Here is a 9,592-nt window from a genome sequence, read left to right as displayed (position 1 = left end):
TTGACCACATGTCTTTTTCTTTGTGGGCTGTGGTTTATTGACACAATCAACTGAAATGGCTCTTCTGGAACCATTACAATTTGTTGTGTTAGTGCAGCTGAAAACACTTCAACATACCATGTGTCACGCTTTGTCAAGTTAACAGTTGATGTTTCCAAATCAGGATTAGGAACAGTGCTGATGCAGTGCAATGCTGCAATTGCTTGTGCAACATAAGCATTCATGAAAAGGGACAAACTCTGCTGAAGTAAAGCAGCACTACCTATTGTTGTTCATCAAGTATCCCTGCTGTTTATTCACTCTACAGCAACGAGTCCCTTCGGTATCTGAGGTTATTTACAAATACCAGAGGAAGAAGAGCATTCTCACCAGTCCGTTTTAAGAAGCCAATAATCTTCAGAAATTATATTAAACTCTTAGTCAGCAATAGGGAAACATGGATTAAGTGATGTACCAAAGGAGGTGCAAGTGCATGGTGAAGCCGTGTAGGTAGAGCCAGCTGCATAGCTCCTAGCAAGTGATACAAGCAAGTCCACCTCACCAGGAAGTGCTAAGGTTTATAAAGCATCTTTAGTCCTTCTCTCTGCCCTGTAAATCCAGACTGGGACAGAAATGGAGCTAAAATCTAACTTTTTCTTTAGGTTTTTCTTCTCTGACTTGTATATGTGATAGGCTTATGTGTAAACAACTCTAGAATTGTGACATTCATACTGAAATGGACAGTAGATAAATGAATAGTGAACCTGTGCATGAACAAAAGCAATAGCTTAATGACAGAAAACAGCAATCTGAAATGGATAATGATTTTCAGTTACTGTCAGATTTGTAGAATTGTCAAATGGAAATAAAGGTATTGATATTGAAGAATGCACATCTGCTATTTCCAAAATTACTGAGAAGAAGGAGATTGAATTATTCCTTGGGGAAAATTGAGGAATGGTCACTGGAAAGCTGTGAAATTCTTTAAAACATGGAACAATTTTTCAAGCCTGGCATCCTTATGTCCATCATCCTGAATTCAGGCACAGACACGCCAATAACATTTTTCAGGAAGAAGGTAGTCCACACATTGGAATAATGCTGAGACAGAGGAAGTTCTAAGCACTCAGATTCTCAAGAGCAGCATTTCTCAAATGGTGATGCAAACATCAGTGATACGCCCCCATAAAATACAGGGCAGTAAAAGCCAGAAGGATTGCTCTGAGAATCAGTGCTCTGAGCTTGCATATGCAGCAGAAGGGATAAATTGTGCTACAAGGCAGATTATGTCCTGTCTCTGTCCTCACACCATCTGTAGGCCTGCAGGTTCATCTCCTGGTGAAGAGAAGGTGCCAAAATACAGCAAGGAGATCAGTGCTCTGAGTCCAGGGGAGAAAGGGAGAGGAGAGTCGGTACAGACAGACAAATTGTTCTCCAGGCCTCCTGTTATTCCCAGATATCAGACCCACCACTTTCCTAAGTTGGGGCAGAAAAGTGACAGTCCTGATGATGAGAAGGCAGAGCTCTGTCTGGCAGGGGGATTTGGGGAGACAGCAGTGATGGGATATACTTAAAGGCAAGGAAGCACAGCTTTAGGGGTAAAGTGAGGTTGATCTTTTACTGATCTCTTCCCAGGTTAATCCTGCTTATGATTAAACAGTCATTTAAATGGCTAAAGTTACCTGATTTAGGAGAGCCCAGTAATGTTTTGGCTATTATACAAATGGATTTTAAACAGCATCTAAGTAACACAAGGTCATGTAACTATCCTAAATGATCCTCTAATAATTTAGAGTATTACATGAAATTAAAGGATAAGATCAATTTCAACAGAAGCTGGACTTAACCACTAAACCATTTATTTAAAAAAAAAAAGTGCATAAACAAGCCTTTCACCAGGAATGCTAGAATGTGATCCTAGACTTCTCTTTGGCCTTGAACCACTTCAAATTAATTGGTTGGGAGCCAAAGGAGGTGCATAATATAACATCACAATTTATATTTAGGAAACCTCATTAGAAATTAAAAAGTTATGTAACTCCTCAGAGAAAGCAAAAGAAATATAGGACAAATTATACTCAAACACTGCAGTTAAATTATTTTAACAGCAGGGTAGCTTTAAAAAAAACCTGTTAGGACAAAATCCTACATAGCATGAGGAAAAAAAGCTCTTATGTCTTACTGTAATTAGAAACTCATCAGGTTAATGGGGCAATTTCTCAAAAGCTGCCATTTAAGTTTTTGCACATGGCATTGATCTTGCTGTGTTTCAGTTTGCAAATAGAACTTGGCCAGAGGAAAAAAAACAGCAATCACACATTTTCTAATGTACGTGTAAATTCAGAGCTCTGTATCTTTCGTGTCTGTGCTCTTTCTTTCATTCAGTTTGTAATTGTGTTGGAGTTCTAAGACAATGGCACTTGAACTTCAGTATCCACTGTCTGAAATTGCCAAAAGCGCCAAGTGATTTTGGGGTATCTCAGTCTGTAGGCAGAAAAGTGACAGGCTTCAAGAAAGCAAAGGGAAGAGAGCCAGCTAGTCAAGATTCACTCTTAATCTGAGCACTTAAAATCTGAGGCATAGGAAATTAAAGATCACTTTTGATAATTTAGGTCAGCACTTTTAAAAGTTTCTATGTTCAAAGATATGATGAGAAGACATGCTGAAAAGAATGGAAAGGGATGTAGCATTATGGGAAGAGTTTTCCAAAATGGCCAAATAACAGAGAAGCCAAAATCTGTAGAGCATTCATTTATTGACTATGGCAGTTTTTTGGGGACTCCTAAATATGCTTATTTACACAGATATCTAAATGTCAAAAAATGAAGAGAGGAGGATGTAAAAAACATCTGCTCACTCCAGATCACTAACAAGTGAAAAATAAGAGGGAGCCAGCAAAGCAAGTAATGCATAAGCCAGCTACTTTTACTGAAAGGATGAATTATACCTTTTAGAAAGTAATGAATTATTAGAATTAGGTACCTAAACTGCAGCAGCTGTCCACTGTTTTTTGTTTGTTTTGGTTTTTTTTTAGAAAGCTTTAAATATGGTACATTGAAAAACAAAATTGCAAACAGAGATGTTACTAAAAACCAAGTTACTATCCTTACTATTATATTCATATTTTTCAGGGTGGATGGAGCAAGGCAATTATGGGAATGGAATGGAATGGAATGGAATGGAATAGAATAGACTATTTCAGCTGGAATGGACTTAAAACGATCTTCTAGTCCAGCTGCCTGACCTGTTCGGGGCTGAGCAAAAGTTAAAGAACATTACTAAGAGCATTGTCCAAATGCCTCTTAAACACTGATAGGCTTGGGGCATCGAGCTGTTCTGGTGTTTGACCACCCTCTCGGTAAAGAAATGCTTCCTAATGTCCAGCCTAAACCTCCCCGGCGCAGCTTTGAACCATTCTCATGTGAAATAAAGTAACTCAATGGGAAGGGAAACTGTGTAACTAATTAACTAATATCAGAAGGGTACTCTTGACTTAAAAATGTATTGATATTAACATGTAGTATTATTAGTTTTATATTCTGGATGGAAAGGGTTTTACACTTGCCTGTTATTAAGAACTGTAAAAGCAAAAACTGTGACATGCAGTGCAACTTATGTGCATTGTATATCACACTCATTTGTAAGATTAGAGCTTTATCATGGCTTTAAAACAGCAGAGTTTTTCCTATCCTGGTAACCCATTTTGCATTCCTTTAAACTGACAATCCATGCAACAGGAGATACTTTGAAAAATGATGAAAAAAGATGTAGCAAGAAATATCAGTAGTAACTTCAAAGAAATAGTATTAACCCTGCAGGATCTGGTTGCCACAGGAATAATTCCTTCTCTGTTAGCTGAAATAAAAAACAAGACCAGCTACATCCAGACAGCACAGATGTTGACTAGCACAGGATTACTGGTACTTCACAGCAAGAGATCTAAGAACCTAAAACCCCCTATTTGTATTCTGTAAAATGTGCAGCATCGTCACTGCTGTATTTGAATTCCTTATGTTACTTTAGGAAACTGCAACTGAGGGCATTAAGGACCCTACATGGTAAGAAATCTAAATCCAGCACTTATGAATTTTAAATCAATCAAATCTCCATGGTGCATATTTGAGGAAGAACTAGTCAAAATGAAAACGCAGTGAAAAACAGAAAACAAAACTGAGAAGTGAGAAATAATTCCAGAAAGACAGGGTTCCCACTGAACATTAAAGTACATCAGCTGAGGAAATCTGCCAAACACATTCAAGACTCTTCATAAATTGGGTTCTTGAATTGGTGTCTTCAAGCAGAAGTGGCAATAAAGGCATCCAGTTGCCCTGTGGGAACAGAAAGGGAAAGAGATCTCCTTGAATACTCCACTAAGGGCAGGCTATGGAGAGCAAATGTTAGATTTGTTTCCCTGAGGAGAATATGGGCAACTGTACCAAGCAGCTTCCAAAAATATTTTACATCTTTAAAGCACCGGACAAAGATGAACCAACAATTCCCTGTTCCATTTCCCACTACAGACGAAGCTGAATTCCAAAAGAAAAACAAATCAGGCCCGAGAGACAGAAAAGGACAATTCTTCGAGAGTGTTGGGATGGGCAAAATAATTCATAGTACTAGTAGTAGTTTAGTGAGAATCTTGAGGTTTTAATTCCTACAGAAAAGTCCAAAGTGATATATTCTGATAGATTCCCAGCTAGCTAACTGCATTTTGCTTAGCTGAACTCAATCCAGCTGGCTCTTACCATAAGAAGAATCTGCAGATAGTCATAGGATCATAAAGAAACAACCCACTGGACACACAGAGAGCAGGTGGATTATTTTGTCATTTCCCAGTAGTCTGTTCTTGTTTTCATCTGTCTGCAATTATTGTATGTGGATGTTGACTACTGGAAAGTCAACAAGGAGTGCTGTGTGAGGAAATAATTGGCAAAGATGAGGAAGAATCTATCACTTCTACTAAAAGAAGACATCAGCCATTCAAGAGCTGTCCTGTCTGTCCTGCCAACCTAGTCCTACTGTGCAGCTAGGGATATTAGAAAACAGTCTGGAAGTAGCAGCAGCAGGGACTGGTTGCCTTCTCCCCACTGCAGGGGAAGGACTTTTAATCCATACTGACATTTTTTCTTAAACTAGGTCATACTGAGTTTCAGTAAGTCTAAGTCTGATATTTTCTTTTGGACGAAAGTTATAATCTTAATGTGTAGAGGATTTTTAACTTTCTTATGCAAGACATTTTTCTGGAGGATTTTAAGCCTGTTCAAAACATGATTTTTCTTAGGCTACAGCTATGTGACTTTGGGACATAGTTTGGTTGTTTTTTTTTTAAAAAAACCCAAACAACAGTGTCCTCATGTCTACAGGACAGGACACACAATGGCAGTTCCATTTCTCTAAAGCCATCACATCCTGATCAAGTTTATTCTTCCTCTCTTTTGGGAAAAATTACACTTACAAGAAGTATAAACAATTATGTTGCTATATAGATAGCACATATGGACCATGCATTCCCTCAGTAGTGTGACTAACCCAACATGCATTGTATACACAAACTCTAAAGAACACCAATGACCAGATCTGCTGGAAACTGAAGGCCAACGTTTAGAGACATTTTTACGTATTTCTGTGGGTACCTGTATATAGGTGGGTACAGGAGGGTGTCTTTTTGAGACACCTCATTGCTTTCACAAATCTAACAAAGAACCTGAATATTCTTAGTATCCAATGTACATAACTTATTTAAATTACTTAAAGAAAACCCAGTTAGTGAGATACTACTAGTACCAAAATACTAAAAATATTTGGAAAGTAATTGTTTTCTACAGAATAATTTATTCAAGTTGTTTTAGAAACGTTTTGCAGAGCAGTATTTTAACAGATCTCTATTACAGAACTGCCTATTAATAAAGCAATTGACACTTCTGGTAGAGCTGAGTACTTAAAATACTTACAATAAACAAGCACAGTACTTGTTGTTATCAGCTGCTGTGCACTCAGAAAGCAATATGCTTTCAAAGAGTAATAACATGTAAATAAACACATTGACATTTAGTTAAGATTCCCTTGGAAAAATACTACTGAACAGAGTTGAAAATGTTACAGCAGTACAACCCCTGTTGGAGCAAAAGGGAGGTGCACATCCTGGATCAGTTTAGGCAATCTGCTGTTTGGCCTTGACACAGGGAGCAGCAACAAGGCAATACCAGTTATAGTGATAACAGCCCTCACCACAAGTGAGGGTAAAATAATGAAATGTGCTTGGGTTGTACAGCTATAGTATTGACAAAGTCATGCTGTTTGACTCATAACACCTTATAGATACCTTTATTCCTGCCAGATGTGCAATTAGGTTTAAAACCAGTGGCAGTGTTTGATCCTCATCTATTACTAAGCTATTCAGCCAAAATCACAAAGCCAAACATCTCAACTCCATACCAAAACATCCTTGGAAACTACACAAAAGGACCAAAATCTATGCTTTTCACTTTACTATTAGAGTTTAGGGTTTGTATTTTTTAAAGTGAATGTTTGCTTACCCTTGAAGGAAACACTCTCAGAATTTTTTTTCCTTGATTTCTGACCTGTTCTCCTCCCGTTCTGGAGAAGGTACTGTTAAACAATTTCAATCGTGCAATTTCCAAACACTCATACATTAATTGTGCTGAACACGGACAACTTCTCACTGTTTATACTTTGACTGGCTTCTGCCATCTCTGCCCTTTTCAGCCTGAATACATGCAGCAGTGCAATACTTTCAGGTCCTCGCCAGAGGTAGAAGACAAAACATTTGTTCTGCAGGGAGAGCTAGTGGGAATAACTTCCTAATTTGGCAGGTGAATTGGCAGGTGGGCATCATACAATTAAAGAATGGTAAAAGATGGTTAACAGTCAGTTCAAAATAGAGTAGTGTTAAAACGACTTGGTGTACTGAGCATTTTCACTTAATGTGAAAGTGATTAAGGGTTTATTTAAAAAAAAAGTGTCAGGACATGGTAAGAGGTCCTGAGAGTCCACAGAGCTCTGCCATGGGGTCAGAGCATTTCCCAAGGGACCACTGCATGAGTACCAGGGAGCTGGCTTATTTTGTGCAACAACCTGCAGCAAGAGAAACAGCTGTAAAGTATTCAGGCATAAGGCAGGAGCACGTGTTCACAGAGCACACAGAGATAAAACACATTATAAAACTAATGATATTTATGTCGCACATCACAATATCCATGAGACTGAAGCATAGACACGTTGTGGCTGTCACTGCAATGCAATCTCCAGCTCTGTTCGGCAGGTGTGCCCAAGGGCAAGAAATTAGCTCCTTACAGTTTGTTAAAGATGTGGATAACAAACCATTAAACACATTATCGCTTCCTAACACAACGGAATGATGTTTATCATTATTAGGGATAAAGCCACAGCCTGACCGCCGCGGATGTGCGGTAGGAAGGCACTGACTCCGCCGGAGCCGCAGCGGAGCAGCTCAACCATCGGGACCATCCCATCCTATCCCATCCCCTCCCATCCCCTTTGTAGCTCGGGCTTTCACTGCCACCCGGCGGGCAAATAGGCTCTGAATCCCACTGACTAAGGATGATGCATCAGATGCATTGGCTCTGCGGATTTACACGACAGATTTACACGACTTAAATTCATGGAGAAGTAAGGGAGAGATAGATGAACCTATTATTTTATACAAACCACACATTCAAAAATCATGTGGGTATATCGTAAAGCATCATGAATGTGACTTCCAGATGGCTACAAATATTTTTAAATACTTTTTGTCTTCTGATTTCTAGGCACTTGCAATATGTCAGGCTTCTCTTGCAATAACAAGGGCTAACCCCTTTCAATGTGGGTTTTATCTAATCTTCTCTTCAGAGGGAAGGACTTTTGGGAATAGCAAGTAGCAAAAATCGCACAATTAAGCTGCTGAATAGTGGTGATATTATTAATGGTGGTTGACAAAGCTTTCTTTTTTAAAACAAAACTTTCTGAGGTGATAACTCTGATGATTCCCCTAGAACCAGGTTACTAAGAAAGATGAAATGATATATGCAGGACAGTCAGAGCACTCAAGGTGGTCATCCATATCACAGTCCACATATGACAGCACTCCATACCAGAAATATATTAGATAGTATCATTTAATGTTCCCGACTTTGATTATTATTTAGTGTTTTGTCCCAGTAGGGTTCTTCTAGGCACTTAAAAAAATACAAAAGGATGTGACATCAAAGCAGCAAGAAAGAAAAGTTCCCAATGCAAACATGAAGTGGAAGTACGTGGCTCATAGCTTGTGTAAGGCTTGCATTAGGACTTCAGACAAAAGCATCCTTTGGGGTTATCACTTCTAGACTTTGCAAAAAAACAAAACTAACTTGGTCCTAGGTATTTAAAAGCCACATTTTTATTTGGAAAGAGAAAGTTCTTTCCAATTGGGCACAATTAGTATTCCTGTTTTGCCCATGTGCCAAATGTAATCATTTGGATCTGGAGCTCAAAACTTGTATTCCTGTCAAATATTCAAATTACCAGAAGACTCACTTACTAGCCAGTGTCAGAAGAAGACAATATACTTTTATTCCTCTTTGACTTGTTACTGGATGGTTCTAAAGGCCTTCCAGGCACTTAGCAGAAAGCCTTGGTGCCCTAAGGCCCTGCTGGGCATCCTTCTGCCACAGAATAGATGAGAAAAACAGAAGAGCTTTTAAGATCAAAACCTTTTCAGTCAATATCCTTTTTCTGGTAGCTCTGAAACTCATGATTACATGACAAATAATTTATTAGCTCCATGATTATGTTTTCCATTTCAGGTTGTGAAGTAACTGCTCTGAAGGAAATATGGCATAATCTGATCTGCTTTACCAAAACAGCAGCTGAACTAACCTTTGACAGTGATTTTCTTTTTATCTGCTCAATTCCTAAACTGAGACTGAAGTTTGAGCTTGAGAGGGTGCAGAATACAATGGGTGAAACCAAAGGCAACATTTCTATGAATCTTAATGAAGTGATATTCTCAAGCTTCAGGCAACTTCAAGTCTTCTGCAAGTCAGACAAGATCTGCATTACACAAGAACTTGATGTAACATTATGATACTCTCACAAGTACAAAAGGTTGTATTTTCCAGTACCTGATTCCCCTGTGACCCAGCTTTTAAAGTCATGATTATGAAAGGTTTTGGGAAGTGAAGGGAGTGTATGGAAAAACAGTGCAAATTGTTTGCTTAAGAGCATTTGCTTTTAGAGCACGTCCAGAAGTGTTTAAAATATGCTTCAGATGACAGGAGTGATTCATGACTAGACAGCTGCTGAGAGAGACATCACTGACAGGAGAGAGAGGGGGAGAAGCATGTGTGAGAGAGAGGGAGAGAGATTTGACATGCAAATTACTTGGAGAAAAAGAAATTAAATACCTTTTCTTCTAAGCTTTAGAAATTAGGAATTATTTTAATGACTTTTGAATTGAATTGAAGTTGTGTGTCCTGAGGCTGTCAGAATTTCATTGCCCCTCAGACTCGTTTCACAGGCTGCAGTTTTTCCCCAGCTGATGCGATGACTGCCCTCACTTTCTGGGTAGGAAAAGGCAATATTCTTTTGTCCATTTGGTGTTTTGCAATAT

Source organism: Pseudopipra pipra, chromosome 4, assembly GCF_036250125.1.
Source record: "Pseudopipra pipra isolate bDixPip1 chromosome 4, bDixPip1.hap1, whole genome shotgun sequence".
In the NCBI taxonomy this organism is placed as follows: Eukaryota; Metazoa; Chordata; class Aves; order Passeriformes; family Pipridae; genus Pseudopipra; species Pseudopipra pipra.
The sequence above is the reverse complement of the archived record's forward strand: the minus strand, read 5'-3'. Positions refer to the sequence as shown.